The following is a 23,323-nucleotide window of genomic DNA, read 5'->3' as shown; positions in this document are numbered from 1 at the left end:
TATTGATATGCAGGTTTCTGTGTAGACATAAATTCTCAGCTGATTTGGGTAAATATCAAGGAATATGATTACTGGATTATATAGTAAAACTCTGCCAAAATGTCTTACAAAGTGGCTACTCCATTTTGCATTCATTCCAGCAATGAGTGAGAGTTCTTATTGCTCCACATCCTCACTAGCATTTGGTGTGATTAGTGTTCTGGCTTTTGGCTATTAAATCTTTCACTGTTTCTTCCTGCATTTTTTCATTGTTATTTTGATTTGCTTTTCCCTAAGGATATATGATGTGAAAAACAACTTTCTTTCCACATGCTTATTTGCCCTTTGTATATCTTCTCTGATAAGGTGTTTATTAAGATCTTTAGTTTAGATTTACAATAACACTCTGAATTCACATAAATTCATTTTTGCATTTGGTGTAAAACGTTATATACATGAAGTAGGTTAATAATGTGAGGGCTTATAGAATTTTACAGTTTGTCAGGAATTGACTTGTAAGCTTTTCCTTTTTCCAGAAACAGCAAAGAGGCTGTTACTTTAATGCAGTAAGTGAGAGCAAAATAACAGAAAATGAGGAGAGACAGTGAGGGAAAACGGACTTTTGGAGGATTTTGACCGAGTATCCTCACTCGTATCTAAATGAAATTAGCAGTGGATTTTGAACAGAGAAGATAATCTTCCTAATGAAAATCAATAGACCCTCTCTGAACTTCTTCTAATTCACACACGCCCTCAACAGACCAATGTGAAAACAAATGCCCAGGTGTCATGTAGATCACCCAAGGAATCCTCTTACAATCTGGAGGAGGGAAAGGGCAACATATATTAGTCTTACCCTAAATGCAGATGTAAATAATTTAGTATACACAAGGTTAATACTTTTTTTTTTTATTCCCCACTTGATCATTAGTTAGTCCATCTGATTCTCTAAATAACCTCCCTAACCTTCCAGAAAATCCTGTTTTATTATTTTGGCTGATCTGCCTCTCAATCCTCTTTATTGATTCCTTGCATTTATGTAAAGCACTCACCAAAGTAACCTGCTTTTATGGGCTTAAATATGCATATTTTATGAAGCCTTTAATAGGAAACTCTTCCCTACTGTTCATTCACGCAACTCACAGGCACATCCTTTGGACTGTTTTTGAAAGATATGCACCTCTTTGAGAAGAATCTGTCCCTCAGCTGAACAGCTTCCTTGGTGGCTCAATGGTAAAGAATCCGCTTGCAGTGCAGGAGACCTGGGTTTGATCCCTGAATTTGGAAGATCCCCTGGAAAAGAGAATGGCTCCCCACTCCAGTATTCTGGCCTGGAGATTTCCATGGACTGTACAGTCCATGGGGTCACAAAGAGTCAGACACGACTGAGCAACTTTCACTTTCATTTTATTATGGGAAGTTACATAAATATAGGAAAGATCAAAGCATTTTTCAATGAAAACCCATATGACAACTATCAAGAATCTAATGTTATCATATCACTCTAAATGCTTTATTGCATATCTGTCTATCCATCCTTCTATCCATAGATTAATCCATTTTGTTTATCCATTCTTCTATGATTGATACTTGAGATGTTTCTAATTTTTTCAGTTTTTAAAATTTGCTTTGAGTGGTTTTTACAAAGTCTTTTTATGAAACTCTCTTTATTTTCCATGGGTAAATACCCAGGAGTAGAGTTTCTGGAATGTAGAATATGCATATGACTAGTGTTCAAAGAAATTGAAATTTCTCCCAAAAAGAATGTAATCTTTTAGATTCTCATGAAATTCTTTGCCTTATTCCAGAAAGAGCAGAGAGTCCCAGTTACTCCCTAATCTCACCAGCATCTTATGCTCTCAGTATTTTAATTTTATTCTGGTGTATATGTGCTGGAATTTCATCGTGACTTTTATTTGCCTTTCCCTGATAACTAAAGATAATCAAAATGTTACATGTTCTTCTTGACCTTTTGTGTATCTTCTTTGTGAAGTCTGTGTTTTAATCATCAGTGCTTTTTTATTGGTACTTGTCTTTTTATCAGTGAATTGTGGGTATCCAGTTCTTTGTCAAATGTATGTATTATGAATGTTTTCTGCTAGTTTATGGCTAGAACTTTTTTTTTAATTGGGTATTATAATGAGCATATGTTTTAATTTTAATGAAGCCTAATTCCTCTGTTCTTTTCTTTCTTGATTACTGCTTTCTGTAACCAATCTAAGAATCCTCTACATAGTGCCATGATGATGTTCTCTATTTTCCTTTGAAGATTGATGATATTAACTTTTGTATTTTTGTCTATGCTACTTCTTGAATTAAATTTGGTGTAGAACGTGAGACATGGGGTGTTTCTCTTTCCAAATAGATATTGAGATATTTCAACCACTAGTTGAAAAGAATCCTTTCCTCGTTGGCTTGCTTTGGTTAATTTGTTAAGTATCATATGACTGTATACACATGAGTTTGTTTCTCAGCTCTATATTTACTCCATGACATTTGTCAATTATTATACCAGTCTCTCCTACACTCTTGACATTTGTAGCTTCTAGTAAATCCAGTCATCAAGTAGTATAATTCCTCCAACATTGTGAGAATTTTTGTGAAAGTGATATACTCCTCTTGCCACTCTTAAATATGATTATATTGGTATTGGTCCATTATTTAGTTTCTCAAGTTTATTTACCTACTTATTAAACAGTGGAACATCTTTTTTCTTAGCATCTTTGTTATCCTCCAAATTTATGAATGCTCTTTGTTTATTGTACTCAGATTTGATGATTTCAATACTGAAGTGTGGTGTCTACAGAGGATTCCATTCATACAACTATAGTATCTTTAGTTTGTAGAACCTGCAGTGTTGGATAACTTAAATAAAATTATTTATATAAATTAAAATAAAAATAGGAGGAGGATGCACTGTAATTGCTGTAGCACTAGAAAATTTTCAGTTCAGTTCAGTCGCTCAGTCGTGTCTGATTCTTTGCCGCCCCATGTCCTGCAGCACACCAGGCCTGCCTGTCCATCACCAACTCCTAGTGTTCACTCAGACTTGCGTCCACTGAGTCAGTGATCCCATACAACCATCTCATTCTCAGAAGAAGTTGTCCCCTTCTTCTCTCACCTTCAATCTTTCCCAGAATCAGGGTCTTTTCAAATGAATCAGTTCTTTGCATCAGGTAGCCAAAATATTGGAGTTTCAGCTTCAATATCAGTCCTTCTAACGAGTATTCAAGACTGATTTCTTTTAGGATGGACTGGTTGAATCTCCTTGCAGTCTAAGGGTTTCTCAAGAGTCTTATCCAATATCACAGTTCAAAAGCATCAATTCTTCAGCACTCAACTTTCTTTATAGTCCAATTCTCATATCCATACAGGACTACTGGAAAAACTACAGCCTTGATTGAACAGACCTTTATTGGCAAAATAATGTCTCTGCTTTTTAATATGCCATCTAGGTTGGTCATAACTTTTCTTCTAAGGAGTAAGCATCTTTTAATTTCATGCTGCAGTCACCATTTGCAGTGATTTTGGAGCCCCCCGAAATAAAGTCTGTCACTGTTTCCACTGTTTCCCCATCTACTTGCCATGAAGTGATGGGACCAGATGCCATGATCTTAGTTTTATGAATGTTGAGCTTTAAGCCAATTTTTTCACTCTCCTCTTTCACTTTCATCAAGAGACTCTTTAGTTCTTCTTCACTTTCTGCCATAAGGGTGGTGTCATCTGCATATCTGAGCTTATTGATATTTCTCCCGGCAATCTTGATTCTAGCTTGTGCTCCATCCAACCCAGCGTTTCTCATAATGTACTCTGCATATAAGTTAAATAAGCAGGGTGACTATATACAACCTTGATGTATGCCTTTCCTGATTTGGAACCAGTCTGTTGTTCCATGTCCAGTTCTAACTGTTGCTTCCTGACCTGCATACAGGTTTCTCAAGATGCAGGGGTCTGATATTCCCATCTCTTTCAGAATTTTCCACATTTTGTTGTGATCCACACAGTCAAAGGCCTTGGCATATTTAATAAAGCAGAAATAGATGTTTTTCTGGAACTGTCTTGCTTTTTTGATGATCCAGTGGATGTTGGCAATTTGATCTCTGGTTCCTCTGCCTTTTCTAAAACCAGCTTAGACATCTGGAATTTCACTGTTCATGGACTGTTGAAGCCTGCCTTGGAGAATTTTTAGCATTATTTTACTACCATGTGAGTTGAGTGCAATTGTGCACTTGTTTGAGCATTCTTTGGCATTGCCTTTCTTTGCTATTGGAATGAAAACTGACCTTTTCCAGTCCTGTGGCCACTGCTGAGTTTTCCAAATGTGCTGGCATATTGAGTGCAGCACTTTCACAGCATGATCTTTTTGGATTGGAAACAACTCAACTGGAATTCCATCACCTCCATTAGCTTTGTTTGTAATGATGCTTCCTAAGGCCCACTTGACTTTGCATTCCAGAAAGTCTGGCTCTAGGTGAGTGATCACACCATCATGATTATCTGGGTCATGAAGATTTTTTTTGTATAGTTCTGTTTATTCTTGCTGCCTCTTCTTAATATCTTCTGCTCCTGTTAGGTCCATACCATTTCTGTCCTTTATTGAGCACATCTTTGCATGAAATATTCCCTTGGTATCTCCAATTTTCTTGAACAGATCGCTAGTCTTTCTCATTTTATTGTTTTCTTCTATTTCGTTGCACTAATCACTGAGGAAGGCTTTCGTATCTCTCCTTGCTATTCTTTGGAACTTGTATTCAAATGGATATATCTTTCTTTTTCTCCTTTGTCTTTAGCTTCTCCTCTTCTCACAGCTATGTGTAAGGCCTCCTCAGACAGCCATTTTGCTTTTTTCATTTATGTTTCTTGGGGATGATCCTGCTCCCTGTCTCTTGTACAATGTCATGAACTTCCATCCATAGTTCATCAGGCACTCTATCAGATCTAATCCCTTGAATCTATTTGTCACTTGTACTGTATAATCATAAGGGATTTGATTTATGTCATACCTGAATGGTCTAATGGTTTCCATACTTTCTTCAATTTAAGTATGAATTTGGCAATAAAGAGTTCATGATCTAAGCCACAGTCAACTCCTGGTCTTATTTTTGCTGACTGTATTGAGCTTCTCCATTTGTGGCTGCAAAGAATATAATCAATCTGATTTTGTTATTGACCATCTGGTGATGTCCATGTGTAGAGTCTTCTCTTGTGTTGTTGGATGAGGGTGTTTTCTATCACCAGTGGGTTCTCTTGGCAAAACTCTGTTAACCTTTGCCCTGTTTCATTCTGTACTCCAAGGCCAAATTCGCCTGTTAGTCCAGGTGTTTCTTGACTTCCTGCTTTTGCCTTCCTGTCCCCTATGATGAAGGGAAATTTTGGGGGGGTGTTAGTTCTAGATGGTCTTGTAGGTCTTCATAGAACCATTCAACTTCAGCTTCTTCAGCGTTACTAATCAGGGCATAGACTTGGATTACAGAGATATGGAATGGTTTGCCTTGGAAATGAACAGAGATCATTCTATCGTTTTTGAGATACTGCATTTCGGAATCTTTTGTTGATTATGATGGCTACTCCATTTCTTCTAAGGGACTCTTGACCACAGTAGTAGATTTAATGATCATCTGTGTTAAATTCACCCATTCCAGTTCATTGTAGTTTGCTGATTCCTAAAATGTCGACATTCCCTCTTTCCATCTCCTATTTGACCACTTCCAATTTGCCTTGATTGATAGACCTAACCTTCCAGGTTCCTATGCAATATTGCTCTTTACAGCATCAGACCTTGCTTCTATCACCAGTCACATCCACAACTGAGTGTTGTTTTTTGCTTTGGCTCCATGTCTTCATTCTTTCTGAAGTTATTTCTCCACCGATCTCCTGTAGCATATTTGGCACCTACTGACCTGGGGAGTTCATGTTTCAGTCGCCTATGTTTCTGCCTTTCATATGGTTCATGGGGTTCTCAAGGCAAGAATACTGAAGTGGTTTGCCATTCCCTTCTCCAGTGGGCCACATTTTGTCAGAACTCTCCACCATGACCTGTCCATCTTGGGTTGCCCTATATGGCATGGCTCATACTTTCATTGAGTTAAACAAGGCTGTGGTCCATGTGATTAGATTGGTTAGTTTTCTGTGATTGTGGTTTTCATCCTGTCTGCCCTCTGATGGAGAAGGATTAGAGGCTTATGGAAGCTTCCTGATGGAAGAGACTGACTGAGAGGGAAACTAGATCTTGTTCTGATGGGCGGGGCCATGCCCAGTAAATATTTAATCCCATTTTCTGTTGATGGGTGAAGCTGTGTTCCCTCCCTGTTATTTACCTGGGGCCAAACTATGATGGAGGTGATGAAGATATGGGGACCTCCTTCAAAAGATCCCATGCATGTACTCTTCTACTCACTGCCCGCAACCCTGCAGCAGGCCACCACCGACCCACGCCTCCACTGGAGACTCTGGACACTCCCAGGCAAGTCTGGGTCAGTCTCTTATGGGGTCACTGCTCCTTTTCCTGGGTCCTAGTGCACACAAGGGTCTGTGTGTCCTCCAAGAGTCTATTTCCCAGTCCTGTGTGAGTTCTGGCAGCTCTATGGTGGGGTTAATGGTGACCTTCTCCATGGGGGCTTCCGCCATACCCAGGTCTGCTGCACCCCGAGCCGTTGTTCCTGTGCACGCATACCTGCCGATGCATACCTCAACAGGGGACACTCACACACAGCTCTGTCTCAGTCTCTGTGGGGCCCCTGGGTCCTGGTGCACACAAGGTTTTGTCTGAACCCTCTGAGCACCTCTGATGGAAGTGGGGTTTGATTCTAAACGCGAATTCACCCCCGTACCATCTTGCTGGGGCTTCTCCTTTGTCCCCAGGTGTGGGGTATCTTCTCACAGCTGCTCCAGTGCCTACCGTCTTGCTGGGGTTTCCCTGACCTTGGACGTGGGGTATCTCTGTATGGCCACTCCAGCGCCATACATAGCCGCCGCTCCACATGCAGCAAATTTTAGATTCTGACAAATCTATTACTTTTTTTCCCCATCTACTGAATAGAGTCCCCTTATTTATTTATTTTCTATTGAATGAAGAATCCTTTAAATTCTATAGTGATTTACAAATTTCAGAAGTTTCACAGACATGATTTCATATAATTTTGTAACAACTTTTTTACCCCTACCCCTGTTTTGCCCCTCCCCCTTCCCCCTCGGCCACCCAGTGGTAAACACTAGCTTGTTCTCTATATCTGTGAATCTGCTTCTCTTTTGATATATTCACTAGTTTGCTGTATTTTTTAAATTCCACATATAAGTGATATAATACAGTATTTGCCTTTCTCTGTCTGACTTATTTTACCTAGTTTATTGCCTTCCACGTCCTTCTATGTTTCTGCCAATGGCAAAATTCCCTTCGTTTTTTATGTCTGAGTATTATTGCATTATATTGCATACTATATCTTCTTTCTTCATTCATTCATTAGTAGACGCTTAAGTTGCTTCCTTATCTTGGCAACTTTAAATATTATGAACATTATTATGAACATTGGAGCACATGTATCTTTGTGAATTAGGTTTTTGTTTGTTTGTTTGTTTTGGGTATATACCCAACAGTGGAATTGCTGGGTCATATGGTAGTTGTAATTTTAGTTTTTCTTCTTCTTTTGAGAAACCTCCATACTGCTTCCACTCCAGTTTAAATTTTTTGCACCAGTTTATATTCTCACCAGCAGTGTAGTAGTGTCCCCTTTTTCTACATACTTGCAACATTTGTTATTTGTGGGTTTTTTTTTTTTTTTTATGATTGCCATTCTGTCATGTGTGATGATATCTCATTGTGGTTTGACTTGCATTTCCCTGATAATTAGGGACGTTGGGCATTTTTTCATGTGCCTGTTGGCTGTCTGCATTTCGTCTTTGGAAAAATGAGCTCTGTCCATTTTTAATTGGGTTGTTTGATTTTTTGATATTGAGCTATGTGAGCTGTTAATATATGAATATTAACCCCTTTTTGGTCATATAGTTTGCAATTTTTTTTTTGTCCATGGTTTCCTTTGCTATGCAAAATCTTTTGAAATAAACTAGGTTCCATTTGTTTATTTTTGCTTTTGTTTCCTACTCTAGGAGACAGGTCTGAAAAATATTGCTGAGATTTATGTCAAAGAATTCTGTCTATATTTTCCTCTAGGAGTTTTATAGTATCCAGTCTTACATTTAGATCTTTAATCCATTTTGAGTTTATTTCTATATAGTGTTACAGAATGTTCTAATTTCATTCTTTCATATGTAACTGTCTAGTTTTCCTTGCACCACTTATTGAATAGACTGTCTTTTGTCCTTTGTATTATTCTTGCCTTCTTTGTCACAGATTAACTGACCTTAGTGTGTGGGTTTATTTCTGGCTCTCTATTTTCATCTGTTGATCTATGTGTCTGTTTTTGTGCCAGTACCATTCTGTTTTGGTTACTTTTTAGTGTGCAGTTATATTTTTCTTATCTCATTTAATCCTCAAAACCATGTGCAAATAATTATATACATTTTACAAATTAAATAAAGTTTGAGGGAAATAATATAATCTACAAAATTACCCATATATACCATTTGATTCTCACAGTACAGCTCTCGAGGAGATTTACTGGTAACCCTAAAACCTGGAGGGTATTCAGGCTTCTTTACTTGATATAATGCTGAAGATCACAAAGTGACTACAGGGAGTAAGCAGAACTGCCACTTTGAATAACTCCAGAAAGTGGAGTTCATTCTTTATGTGGGAGTGTTGTCCTGAATTGTGTAATGCATACAGTATATTAGGATGTTTCTGTTTGCAAGTAACTAAATTCCTTCTAAAAACTGCACTCCTATAAATGAGATTTATTGCCTGACAGGTGGGGAGAATAAGGAAAAGTCAGAATTGATTATGTTGTTCTGATTCATCATTTCATGGCCATCATTAAGATCCTGTTCTCTCTGCTCTTGGGCTTCCAGAACAGGTCAAATTAATTTCAATGTATGATTGCTATTGAGTATTTCCAGGATTGCAGCCACCTACAGGGAGAAATAAGGCTGGCGTCCTCTAATATATTCATTTCCTAGGGCTGCCAAAACACATCACCAAAAACCGGGTGCCTTAAAATGGCAGACATACATTTTCTCACAGTTCCAGAGTCCAAATTAAGATGTCAGAAAGGCCATATTCCTTCAGGCAGAGGAACCTGGCAGGCTACAGTCCATAGGCTTGCAAAGAGTCGGACACGATTGAGCATGCACGCACACACACACATAAGGCCATATTCCCTCCAATGACTAGAGAAGTGGCCCTTTTGTATTCCTGTCACTATTTTTTCTGGCTTTGAATCTTCTTTTCATTTCAAAAAAATTAAAGTTCCAAGGGACTTCCCTGGCAGTCCAGTGGTTAAGACTCTGCAGTTCCAGTGCAGGGGTTTCAGTTTCAATCTTTGTTCACATCACTAAGTTTCCATATGCCATGTGAAATAGTCAAAAACTTAAAAAAAATAAAATAAATATAGTTTTTTTAAAAAATTGAAATTCTACTTGTGGAGCACTTAATAGGCTCAGTACGCCTTTTCCTTCGATGTTGTGCTTTTCTTTTTGTGAGCACCGCCTACTTGCACTGCCCTCCAGGGCTCAGTGGCAGATGCAGGTGAGGCTGGGCGCAGGGGGGCTCACAGTCCATGCTCTGGCCCTTCCCCTCAGAGGTCCTGACCTGAGTCCAGCCTGGGTGAGGCTCCTTGCTGAGATTCTGCAGCCACTGCAAGCTGGGGTGCATGTTCTTCCCTAGCTACTCCAGTGAGTCTTGTTTGGGTAGAAGATGCCCTGCAGGGCGACCTCCCAGCCATGCAAGGTGGCTCCTGGCATTCCTTAGCTTGCAGCAGCCTAACTGATCTCTGTCTGTCTTCACATGGCTTTTGACCAAAACAGCCTGAAGTTTTCCCTCAGCCTGACCTAAATTTTAGACAGTCCTCTCCCTGCTGTTAGCCCCACCCCGACCCACTTCCCTCTCACCCTGGCCCTACAGAATGAACCCAGGTGGCCTAACTCCAGAAGTCAGTACTCTTCCTTTTCTAAGAGCATTTAATTTGGAACCCTTGTAATTGCAAACTGTTTCTCTGCCCCTTTGCATCATTTTCACAGCTTCTTGACAGATTTACAACCTAGGACCATCCTTCACAAACACTTGAGAGCCATCCCTTTGAAATGTGGCCATTTAGGAAGACTAGGTCCCATTTCCCAACCTCTGTGGGAGGGTAGGAGCCTCACTTAGGTGGGCATATATGTGAGAAAGCTTACTTGTCCTTTGGGTAAGGCCAATTAGCCAACACTATCTGAATGATTTTCACCCCACCAACCCAAGCTGTTAAAACTCTCTTGCCATTTGTTTTTCCTGGAGGTGAACTCAGAGTTTTAGCCTCTCTCCTCTATAGGGGCTTAGCAGGTAGTGGTGGTGGTAAAGAATCCATTTGCCAATGCAGGAGACATAAGAGATGAGGGTCCCATCCCTTGGTCAGGAAGATTCCCTGGAGGAGGGCATGGCAACCCACTCCAGTATTTTTGCCTGGAGACTCCCATGGACAGAGGAGCCTAGTGGACGGTAGTACACAGGGTTGCAAAGAGTCAGTCACAACTGAGCACGCATTCACACACCCTTATCACAGTGCCCTTTAATGAAACCTCCCTTGACTGTTTAACTTTGGCCAGTGCAACATTTGCTTTGATAGCTCTGCCCTATGTTTTTCTGCGTGTCACCTCCTCTCCTCGTAAGGACATGAGTCATTGGATTTAAGGGTCTCCCTAAATCCAGTAGGATTCATCTGGAGATCCTTAACTAACTTCATCTGTGAAAATCACTGTTTCTGAAACACATTCTAAGGTTCTGAGAGGACACTGATTTGTGGTTGACACTCTTCAACCCCATTATATGAAGGCTATTTCCTATATTTCTTTAGAAAACCTCCTCTCTTGTATCATTGTCTGAATTGGGGCATATACCCATTCTCAACCTAATCCAATTGGCCAAGAGAATGTCACTGAGGGCTGATTGGATTAAAGCTGAGTTAAGAAAATCAGTCTCCACTGTAAGTTGTCTTTGTTGAGTTACAAGAGGACTTGACTCCTCCTCTTCCTCTTGCCCCACCTCCATCCCTTCTCCCTTCTCCTCCTTCTCCTCCTTTTTCTTAAAGAGTCATATGGTAAATATTTGTGGCACAGAAGCCTCTTCAGCTACGCCATATTGACACTAAATCAACCATAGATAATTACTAAATATGGGGTCTAGTTGTAGTACAATAAAACTTTATTTATAAAAATAGGGAAGAGGTGAATTTGGCCAGGTCAGTAATTTGTCAACTCTGGATGAAATAATTAATCTTCACTTCCCTGAGTTGGGTAAGCAGTGATGCCACTTTTTCAAAATTATGGGAAAGAAAAAACAGAAGCCAGTACTTGGCAAAGCATTTCTGATGAACTTAGCTTCATTTTTATGGTTTTATATTCAAAGAAACCTTTCAGCCATCTCTGACTTACACAGATACCATTAATTAAGTGAATTTCACTATACTGATTTTAGGCAGCACTTCTGTCTACTTAGTACATCACAGAATAGCAGAGCCTATTTTAAAAGTATAGAGAATATAAAAGATTATAGAGAATATAAAAGACTAAAGAGCCTCTTGATGAAGGTGAAAGAGGAGAGTAAAAAAGCTGGCTTAAAACTCAACATTCAAAAAATGAAGATCATGGCATTTGGTCCCATCACTTCTTGGCAAATAGATGGGGAAACAATGGAAACAGTGACAAACTTTATTTTATTGGGCTGCAAAATCACTCCAGATGGTGACTGCAGCCTTGAAATTAAAAGACTCTTACTCCTTGGAAGAAAAGCTATGACCAACCTAGACAGCATATTAAAAAGCAAAGACATTACTTTGCCAACAAAGTCCATCTAGTCAAGGTTATGGCTTTGCCAGTAGTCAAGTATGGATGTGACATTTAGACTGTAAAGAAAGCTGAGCACCGAAGAATTGATGCTTTTGAACTGTGTTATTGGAGAAGACTCTTAAGAATCCCTTGGACTGGAAGGAGATCCAACCAGTCTATCCTAAAGGAAATCAGTCCTGAATAGTCATTGGAAGGACTAATGCTGAAACTGAAACTCCAGTACTCTGGCCACCAAATTCAAAGAACTGACTCACTGGAAAAGACCCTGATGCTGGAAAAGATTGAAGGCAGGAGGAGAAGGGGCCAACAGAGGATGAAATGATTGGATGGCATCACCAACTCCATGGACATGAGTTTGAGCAAGCTCCCCAAGTTGGTGATGGACAGGGAAGCGTGGCATGCTACAGTCCATGGGGTCACAGAGAGTCAAACACGACTGAGAGGCTGAACTGATATAAAAGATATTTTTATTCATTCTGTGCCCATTACTCTATCCTTCTTTTTTTTTTTTTTTTTCCAATAACAGCACAGTGAAACAATGCATTTTCTTCCAGGTAAAATGCTTTAGTCTGTGTGGGTGCCCTCGTGTGTGTGTGTGTGTGTGTGTGTGTGTGTGTATGTGTGTGTCCTCATTTATGTGTGTGTTTTGCTTTGAGAGAGTCAATTCCTAGGCAGATTGATAAGAAGTTCAGAAGTCCCCAAGGAGAGAGGGGTAGGGAATTCTCAGGGAGGAGAAAAGAACAAATGTTTTTCTTTTCTCTACATTCCTTAGTCTTAGTCACATAAAATGTTTTTATCTTTAAGCCTGGAACTGTTGATTACACAGCAAACAACTCAGTTTAAACTCTGTACTAAGGATTATATAACAGCAATGTATCCTGCTTGAAGACAGTTTCTCCTTCCTGAAAACCTCCTGGCTAATCCTGATATCTTAAAATGTAAATTACGGGAGTGGGTATAGTAAGATCTTTACAACCTCCAGACATTCTTTTGATTCATTGTAATAACTAACTAAAAGGTATAGAGCTCCATTGCTAACACTAGCAAAGGGGCGCTCTTTCTGCCCCCTTCTGATGTCTATGTCAGGAGCTTTCTCTATCTGTTTTATACTTTAATAAAACTCTATTACACAAAAGCTCTGCATAATCAAGTCTCGTCTCTGGCCCGAGATTGAATTCTTCTCCTCTGGAGGCCAAGAATCCTGGTGTCTTTTGTGGTTCAGCAACAATTTTTCATCTTCCTCACTGCTACAATTGTTAACAAGGTTTTCTTTTTACAAAGAGAAAGTTTAACATAGTGGTGGAATAATGCAGTCTCAGAAAGCAGGCTGACATAAATTTCAAACTAGGGTCTTTTAACAGTTATCTTGCATAATTTATTATGTGTACCTTAGTTTCCTGATATATGAAATGGTGTATGCAGTAGTACCTATCTCTTTGGGTTATTTCAATGATTAAAGAATGAATGCATACTAAACATACTGGCATGCTGTTGTACCATAAGCTTTCAAGAAATCCCAGTTACGATTTTTATTATTATCATTTTTTATTAATGAGAAATTGTCAAATCTTCCATGACTTTTAAGTGTCATATCTAGGCTTTGAATCAATTCTTACAGTACGGACTTTTTTTCCTACCACAAAGGGCTTGCATTATTAAAACATTTTAGTTTTAATATTTCAGCCATCAGTAAGCCTGTCTGAATATCTGTGATTCAGTTTCTTGTTCAACAATTTTCTCATGCAGATATTTTCAAATTTAATAGCTATTAAAAATATGGTTACTTTAAAACTTGTTTTATAATCAACTCATAAAAAGAAATTAATTTTTAGGGCAAATTTATATGTATTTTTCCTGAAGTAAATCTATGCTTATTTGTAGTGACTAATTTACTTTAAACTGCAGGTGTAGAGAATTGAATTATCTTACTCAGTTGGTCTATGAAAGATTATATAAATTCCCCCTCCCCCATAAGCAACCAATTGAATGATTCAACATACATGTTTTTGTTTCCATATGTTCTTACATAATGGGTGTTTTTACTTTGTGGTCATGTACCTTTATGTAGGGCTTCCCTTGTAGCTTAGTCAGTAAAGAATCTGCCTGCAATGCAGGAGACCTTGGTTTGATTCCTGGATTAGGAAGATCCCCTGGAGAAGGAAATGGCAACCCTAACTCTAGTATTCTTGCCTGGAGAATCCCATGGACAGATGAGATTGGGGGATTACAGTCCATGGGGTCGCAAAGAGTCAGATATGACTGAAGTGACTTAGCATGGATGCACACACCTTTATGTAAATAGTGTAATGGCAAGGATAGCTGATTTTCTACAAAAATTCATCATCCCATTATTCAGTAGGAATAGAATTACATGCTACATTTCCAAGGACCCTCTGTAGTTTTGTCTCCATGAGTAATTGAAACAGAAGCTGTGGAAAGCACTTCCAGGTCTGAACCTTTGAATATTAGGCATTTTCTTCCCATTTCCTGCTCTCTGCTACCCAGACATGGAAATACTACAGTTTAAACCAGGCAAGTAATAACAAGGCTCCAAGGCATTGCTTCTCCAAGTGTTCCTCCCAGACTCACAACATCAGCGTCGCTGTGGAAATTGTTAATAACTGTGAGCAATGTAGATTCTCAGGTCCAAACCAGACCTGCTGAGCTAGAGACCCTGAGGTCGGGCTGACAGTTTCTGTTTTAACTCTACAAGTGCTTCTGATAAGTGTTGCAGCCTGAGAACCACAAAGCAGGAAGATAGACAAGGATGTGAGGCTCCATTGCTATAGACAATGACTGTCTGCAGCAAAGGCCAGCAAAACTTTTTCTGCAAAGTTCAGTAGTATTTTAGGCTCTTCTTATTCTCTTCTTCTTCCCCCTTGTCCTCATCCCCCTCCTTTTGCTGCTTCTCCTACTTTCTCTAACAGTCATTTATAATTTTGAAATCCATTCTTAGCTAGCCAAAGGTTGGACAAAAATAAGCTGGTATAGAGTAGAAGAGCTGTTGGGACCTTGGGCAGATTACTCAAGAGAAAAGCAAATATTTGTTTTCTGAAGCACTGTATTTTGGGATCTGTTTGTTACAGAGCCTTAATCTAGACCCTGAGTGACAGGGGAAGTGAAGGTATATATTTTATTTTGTTTTTTTTCATTTTTTTTTTTTTTACTCAGTACTAAAATTCTAGGATTCATTGACTTTTAATTTTGTATATTTAGTCTGTTTATATTTATGGCTCTATTTAGTCCATTGATTCTAACTATGGCAAAGGACTCCATGTTGTACCCTTAACCACAATTTGCCTGTGTCTCTACAGATCACTTCCAACTCTCTGATGCCACATAGCATATAATCCACTCATGTCTTCTGTTGGAACTGTGTATACATATCTCTGGTTAATATATCTAGGAGTTGAATGTTTGTCAAATATTCATTTGACAGGTTTTTCTGTTTTCATCTCCAGGCTGATTGCTCTAGTTCACACTCACTCCAGAAGTGAAGGACTGCTCTGTATCTAGCATATTACCACCTCTTATTTTACTCCATGTTCTCAGGGAGCCATCCAAAAAGGTGAAAAGAGATATTTCATTGCTTCATTTCTTAGGTGCCTATAACCGAAGCTTATCAGTGCCTTCCATTCACTTAAAAACATTTAAGATGTATTATTTTTGTAATACATACTCTAGTGATAAAAATAGGTGAGTATATTTGAAACATGTTTTAAATAGAATTATTCAATTCATATACAAACAGATATAAAATGATAAATAGAAACAAGAAAAGGACATATAATAAATATTATATATGCCCGACTATATAAATACATGGGTTCAATCCCTGCATTGGGAAGATCTCCTGGAGGAGGGCATGGCAACCCACTCCAGTACTCTTGTCTTGATGGACAGAGGAGCCTGGCGGGCTACAGTCCATGGGGTCACAAAGAGTTGGACAACTGAGCTACTAAGCGCACACACACATACAAATATACATAGGAAAGGGCAAGAATTTAAAAGGGAATGTCTTTGGGAGCAAAGTATACTGTAAGAACTTTGAGAGAATGTGGACATTAACTTGACAACATTGACAGGCAGCATTATTTTATTTATTTCTGTTAATAATGTCATAATAACTCAGCATATGGTCATACTTTTATTTGTATAATCACTCCCTAATTGTCAAATATTTTTTGTTGTTCTGATTTTTGCTATTATAAGGAATAGTACAGGGAGTAAATTGAAGTTGCTCAGTCATGTCCAACTCTGCAACCCCATGGACTGAGGCCTGCCAGGCTCCTCATCCTTGGGATTTTCCAGGCAAGAATACTGGAGTGGGTTTCCATTTCCTTCTCCAGGGACGAGGAGTAAATCAACCTCATAAGCAAATCTTTCTGCACATCCATAACTGTATATTTAGAGAAATTTCTGGAAGTGATATTGCTGGGGAAAATGATATAAACATTTTTAAATGTTTCAATGCATACTAAAAAATATTTTCTGATGAGGTATTCCCAGTTTTTCCTTCTATAAATAATTATGTCAGTACTTACATATTTTAAAGGTGTTTACACTGTTTTTACTTTCACTTTATTTTAAGATATTTATAAAATGCCATAAAACAAATTATATCTAATATATAGGACAACTAAAAATAACAGTACTAATAAATTTTTTCAATTTTCAATAACTATATCCAGAATTTGAGAATTAAATTTACCTTTGAAATCCACTAATCTTGCTGTGCTCTCTAGAGGTTTGAAATTTTTTGCTTACCATTTTTCCCATTTATTTTTACTTTTACCGTATGTGTTGATATTGCATATATACATACCTGTACATATATTACACACATACATATATGAATATATATGTATTTCAATATTGTTGCTGTTGTTCACTCCCTCAGTTGTGTCTGACTTTTTGTGACCCCATGTCGCAGCACACTGGGCTTCCCTGTCCTTAACCATCTCCTGAAGCTTGTTCAAACTCATGTCCATTGAGTTGGTGATGCCATCCAACAATTTCATTCTCTGTTGTCAGCTTTTCCTCCTGCCTTCAGTCTTTCCCAGCATGAGGGTCTTTTCTAATGAATTCTCTCTTATATCAAGTAGCTAAAGTAGTGGAGCTTCAGCAACAGTCCTTCCAATGAATATTCAGGACTGATTTCCTTTAGGATTGACTGGTTTAATCTCCTTGCAGTCCAAGTGTCTCTCAAAGCTCTACTACAACACCACAGTTCAAAAACATCAATTCTTTGCCACTCAGCCTTCTTTACAGTCCAACTCTCACATCCATACATGACCATTGGAAAAACCATAGCCTTGACTAGATGAACCTTTGTTGACAAAGTAATGCCTCTGCTTTTGAATATGCTGTCTAGGTTGGTCATAGCTTTTCTTCCAAGGAACAAGTAACTTTTAATTTCATGGTTGCAGCCACCATCTGCCATTATTTTGGACCCCAAGAAAGTAAAGTCTCTCAATGTTTCCATTGTTTCCCCATCTATTTGCTATGGAGTGATGGGACACAATGCCATGATCTTAGCTTTATGAATGTGAGTTTTAAGCCAGCTTTTTCACTCTTCTCTTCCACTTTCATCAAGAGGTTCTTTAGTTGTTCTTCTCTTTCTACCATAAGGGTGACATCATCTGCATATCTGAGGTTATTGATATTTCTCCCAGCAATCATCTGGGATTGATTCCAGCTTGTGCTTCATCCAGCCCAGCATTTCTTATGATGTACTCTGCATATAAGTTAAATAGGCAGGGTGACAATATACAGCCTTGATGTACCTCTTTCCCAGTTTTGAACCAGTCTGTTGTTCCATGTTCCAGCCTATTTATGCTTCTTGACCTGCTTTCAGGTTTCTCAGGAGGCAGGTAAGGTGGTCTGGTATTCCCGTCTCTTTAAGAATTTTCCAAAGTTTGTTGTGATCCACACAGCCAAAGGTGTTGGTGTAGTCAATGAAGTAGAAGTAGATGCTTTTCTGAATTCCTTGCTTTTTCAATGATCCAACAGATGTTGGCAATTTGATCTCTGGTTCCTCTACCTTTTCTAAATCAAGCTTGAACATCTGGAAGTTCTCCGTTTGCATAATGTTAAAACCTGGCTTGGAGATTTTTGAGCATTACTTTGATGGTGTGTGAGATGAGTGCAATTGTGTGGTAGGTTAAACAATCTTTGGCATTGCCTTTCTTTGGGATTGGAGTGAAAACTGACCTTTTCCAGTCCTGTGGCTACTGTTGAGTTTTCCAGATTAGCTGGCATATTGAGTGCAGCACTTTCACAGCATCATCTTTTAGGATTTGAAAGAGCTCAACTAGAGTTCCATCACCTCCACTAACTTTATTCGTGGTAATGCTTCCCAAGACCCACTTGACTTCACACACACAGGATGTCTGGCTCTAGTTGACTGATCACACCATCATGGTTATCTGGGTCATGAAGATCTTTTTTGTATAGTTCTTCTGTGTATTCTTGCCACCTCTTAATATCCTCTGCTTCTGTCAGGTCCGTACCATTTCTCTCCTTCATTGAGTTCATCTTTGCGTGAAATGTTCCCTTGATATATTTAATTTTCTTGAAGAGTTCTCTTTCCCATTCTATTGTTTTCCACTATTTCTTTGCATTGGTCTCTGAGGAAGGCTTTCTTATCTCTCCTTGCTATTCTTTGGAATTATGCATTCAGATGGGTATATCTTTCCTTTTCTCCTTTGCTTTTAGCTTCTCTTTTCTTAGGTATTTTGTAAGGCCTCTTCAGACAGCCATTTTGCCTTTTTGCATTCCTTTTTCTTGGGGATGATTTTGATCACTACCTCCTGTTCAATGTTACAAACATCCATCCATAGATCTTCAGGCATTCTGTCTGTTAGATCTAATCCCTTGAATCTATTTGTCACTTCCACTGCATAATCATAAGGGATTTGATTTAGATCATACCTGAATTGAATGGTCTAGTGGTTTTTCCTACTTTCTTCAATTTAAGTCTGAATTTGGCAATAAGGAGTTCATGATCTGACCCACAGTCAGTTCCCAGTCTTGATTTGCTGACGGTAAAGAACTTCTCCTGCTGCAAGGAATATAATCAGTCTGATTTCGGTGTTGACCATCTGGTGATGTCCCTGTGTAGAGTCTTCTCTTGTGTTGTTGGAAGAGGGTGTTTGCTAGGACCAGTGTCTTCTCTTGGCCAAACTCTGTTAGCCTTTGCTCTGCTTCATTTTGTACTCCAAGGCCAAACTTGCCTCTTACTCCAGGTATTTCTTGACTTCCTAAGTTTGCATTCCAGTCCCCTATGATGAAAAAGACATTTTTGTTTGTTTGTTTAAATAGGAAATTTTTTAAATTTACTTATTTACTGAAGGATAATTGCTTTACAGAATTTTGTTGTTTTCTGTCAAGCCTTAACATGAATTAGGACATTTTTTTTAATGTTAATTCTAGCAGGTCTTGTATGTCTTCTTAGAACCACTCATCTTCTGCTTCTTCAGCATTAGTGGTTGGGACATAGACTTGGATTACTGTTTGCCTTGGAAACCAACAGAGATCATTCTGTCATTTTTGATGTTGCATCCAAGAACTGCATTTTGGACTCTTGTTGACTATGCAGGCTATTCTATTTCTTCTAAGTGATTCCTACACATCGTAGTAGATAGAATGGTCATCTGAATTAAATTCACCCATTCCAGTCCATTTTAGTTCACTGATTCCTAAAATGATGTACAATCTTGCCATCTCTTGTTTGAAAATATATTTCAATATATTTTGCAATATATATTGACTTGCTGATTTCAATATGTATGTTGAAGATTTATGCTATATTTATTATTCTATTACTTGTTTGGGGGTTAAGTATTATGTTAGTTAATTTAATTTATATAGCTGGTTCCTTATTTCAAATCATGCATAGCATTTCATTCTGGTTATATTTTACAATTTGTTTATTCACCATTTTTAAAGCAATTTTGTTTTTCCAATTGCATTTTGATATCTGCTGTGATACTTGGGACAATTTTATACATGTCTTTGCTGGATGGGAACAACAGTTTCTCTCGGGTGTATCAGTTCAGTTCAGTTGCTCAGTTGTGTCTCAATCTTTGCGACCCCATGGACTCTAGCACAGTAGGCCTCCCTGTCCATCACCAGCTCCCAGAGCTTACTCAAAGTCATGTCAGTCACATCAGTGATGCCATCCAACCTCTCATCCTCCATCGTCCCCTTCTTGTTCCACCTTCAGTCTTTCCCAGCATCAGGGTCTTTTCTAATGAATCCTCTCTTGCATCAAGTAGCCAAAGTATTGGAGCTTTAACTTCAGCAGCAGCCCTTCCAATGAATATTCAGGACTGATTTTCTTTAGGATGGACTGGTTGGATCTCCTTGCAGTCCAAGGGACTCTCAAGAGTCTTCTCCAACACCACAGTAAAAAGCGTCAATTCTTTGGTGCTCAGCTTTCTTTATAGTCCAACTCTCACATCCATACATGACCACTGGAAAAACCGTAGCCTTGACTAGATGTACATTTGTTGGCAAAGTAATGTCTCTGTTTTTTAATATGCTGTCTAGGTTGGTCATAATTTTTCTTCCAAGGAGCAAGCATCTTTTAATTTATAGGAATAAAACCTCTAAGTCATAGTCTAGAAGTGTTAGCAAACTTCATTCTGACAAGGAACTGATAACTGTTTAGTAGATTTCAAGCACTACTAGTACTCTTTCAGATTCAGTATTTTCATAATCCTTTAAAATTTCATTTTATTATCAGTTAATCCTGAGAATTGTTGACAGAGATCTACAATGTCAAAGCTATGGTTTTTCCAGTAGTCATGTACAGGTGTAAGTTGGACCATAAGGAAGGCTGAGCACCAAAGAGTTGATGCTTTCAAACTGTGGTGCTAGAGAAGATTCTTGAGTCCCTTGGACTACAAGGAGATCAAACCAGTCTATCCTAAGGGAGATCAGTCCTGGGTGTTCATTGGAGGGATTGATGTTGAAGCGGAAACTCCAATACTTTGGTCACCTGATGCAGAGAGCTGACTCATTTGAAAAGACCCTGATGCTGGGAAAGATTGAGGTCAGGAGGAGAAGGGGGCAACAGAAGAAAAGGTGGTCAGATGTCATCATTGACTCAATGGAAATGAGTTTGAGCAAACTCTGGGAGATAGTGAAGGAGAGGGATGCCCCGTGTGCTGCAGTCCTTGGGGTTGCAAAGAGTCAGACACAACTGAGTGACTGAACAGCTACAAGCCCTGAGAATAACATATTCACCATACTTTGATTTACCCTGGGACCTGATCATTTCCTCATGCATAATTTCCTCACACAGTAGGGTTAATAATGTGTCTAGATGTGACATGAAATATCTGAAATCATAACAATCACCATCAGGAATAGGCATGTGAGTAAAATGCACTTGTTTTTCTTTAACTCAACTAACTTCATTCCATAACACAGACAAAAATAAACAATGCCAGACTATTTGAGGTGTTTAATTTTTATACACAGGACATATGCATGCATGCTCATTCACACAGGTGATACAGAGATGGATTATGTTGTGTGTGTGTGTGTGTGTATATAAGGTGGCTTATTGGTTAATTTGGGATCTGCACTGGTCATTGCTGAGAGGCCTCCTGTTCTCATCTCCCCTTCCCTTGAGCTAAGTGCAGAAAAGACTAAGCAGTAGGAGAAAATAAAAGAAAGAAAAAGAGAGAGGAAACTCCAACCCATTAATATTTCAAAATTTTATCCTGTTAAATAAATGAAATGATTCAGAACTAGAAGCTAGACATGTCCTGCATTTCTCTAGCAGTGTAAAAAAGTAAAATAGCTTTTCCATATACACTTAAGAGCTACTATGAATATTTTCCATAGATTAAAAGAACATACCAAAAATATGAATCAGCAACATCATAAATGGAGTAACATAAGGAAAAACTAAGGCTGTGGTTCATGGGGTCGCAAAAAGTTGGACACGACTGCTGAGCGACTGAACTAAAGGCAATAGGAGAAAGACAGAGAGAGAAAGAATGGAAACTAGGAAAGATAAGAAAATAGAAAAGTAAAATATATCAATTGTCAACAATGGGAATTAGAATTTCCTTGGGTTTTTGTTAGGTTCATGAATCAAAGCAAATTGGTAGTGGTCAAACAGGAGATGGTATGAGTGAACACTGACATTTTAGGAATCAGTGAACTAAAATGGACTGGAATGGGTGACTTTAACTCAGATAACCATTATATCTACTACCGTGGGCAAAAATGCCTTTGAAGGAAGGGAGTAGCCATCATAGTAAGCAAGAGAGTCCAAATTACAGTACTTGGATGCTATCTCAAAAACGATAGAATGATCTCTGTTTCCAAGACAAACCATTCAATATCACAGCAATTTAAGTCTATGTCCTGACTAGTAATGTTGAATAAGCTGAAGTTGAATGGTTCTATGAAGACCTACAAGACCTTCTAGAACTAACACCCCAAAAAAGATGTCCTTATCATTATAGGAGACTGGAACGCAAACTTAGGAAGTTAAGAAATACCTGGACTAACAGAAAATTTGGCCTTGGAGTAAAAAATGAAGCAGGTCAAAGGCTAACAGTGTTTTGCCAAGAGAACCCACTGGTCGTAGCAAACACCCTCTTTCAACGACACAAGAAAAGACTCTACACATGGACATCACTAGATGGTCAATACCAAAATCAGATTGATTATAGTCTTTGCAGCCAAAGTTGGATAAGCTCTATACAGTCAGCAACAACAAAAAAAAAGACAGGGAGCTGACAGTGGCTTAGATCATGAACTCTTTATTGCAAAATTCAGACTTAAATTGAAGACAGTAGGGAAAATCATTCAACCATTCAGGTATGAACTAAATCAAATCCCTTATGATTATACAATGGAAGTGACAAATAGAATCAAGGGATTAGATTTGATAGAGTGCCTGAAAAACTAAGGATGGAAGTCCATGACATTGTACAGGAGGCAGTGATCAGGATCATCCCCAAGAAAAAGAAATACAAAAAAGGATAATGGGTGTCTGAGGAGGCCTTACAAATAGCGTGAAAAGAAGAGAAACAAAAAGCAAAGGAGAAAAAAAGGTATACCCATTTAAATGCAGAGTTCCGAAGAATATCAAGGAGAGATAAGAAAGCCATCCTCAGTGATCAGTGCAAAGAAATAGGAGACACAGTAGAATGGGAAAGACTAGAGATCCCTTCAAGAAAATTGGAGATAACAAGGGGAAATTTAATGCAAAGATAAGCACAGTAAAGAACAGAAATGGTTTGGACCTGACAGAAGCAGAAGATATGAAGAAGAGGTGGCAAGAATACACAGAACTATACACAAAAGATGTTCATGACCCAGATAGCTATTATGGTGTGATCACTCACCCAGAGCCAGACCTCCTGGAATGTGAAGTCAAGTG

The sequence above is a fragment of the Muntiacus reevesi genome, chromosome 11 (assembly GCF_963930625.1).
Source record: "Muntiacus reevesi chromosome 11, mMunRee1.1, whole genome shotgun sequence".
Taxonomy (NCBI): domain Eukaryota; kingdom Metazoa; phylum Chordata; class Mammalia; order Artiodactyla; family Cervidae; genus Muntiacus; species Muntiacus reevesi.
Note: the sequence above shows the minus strand (reverse complement) of the source record.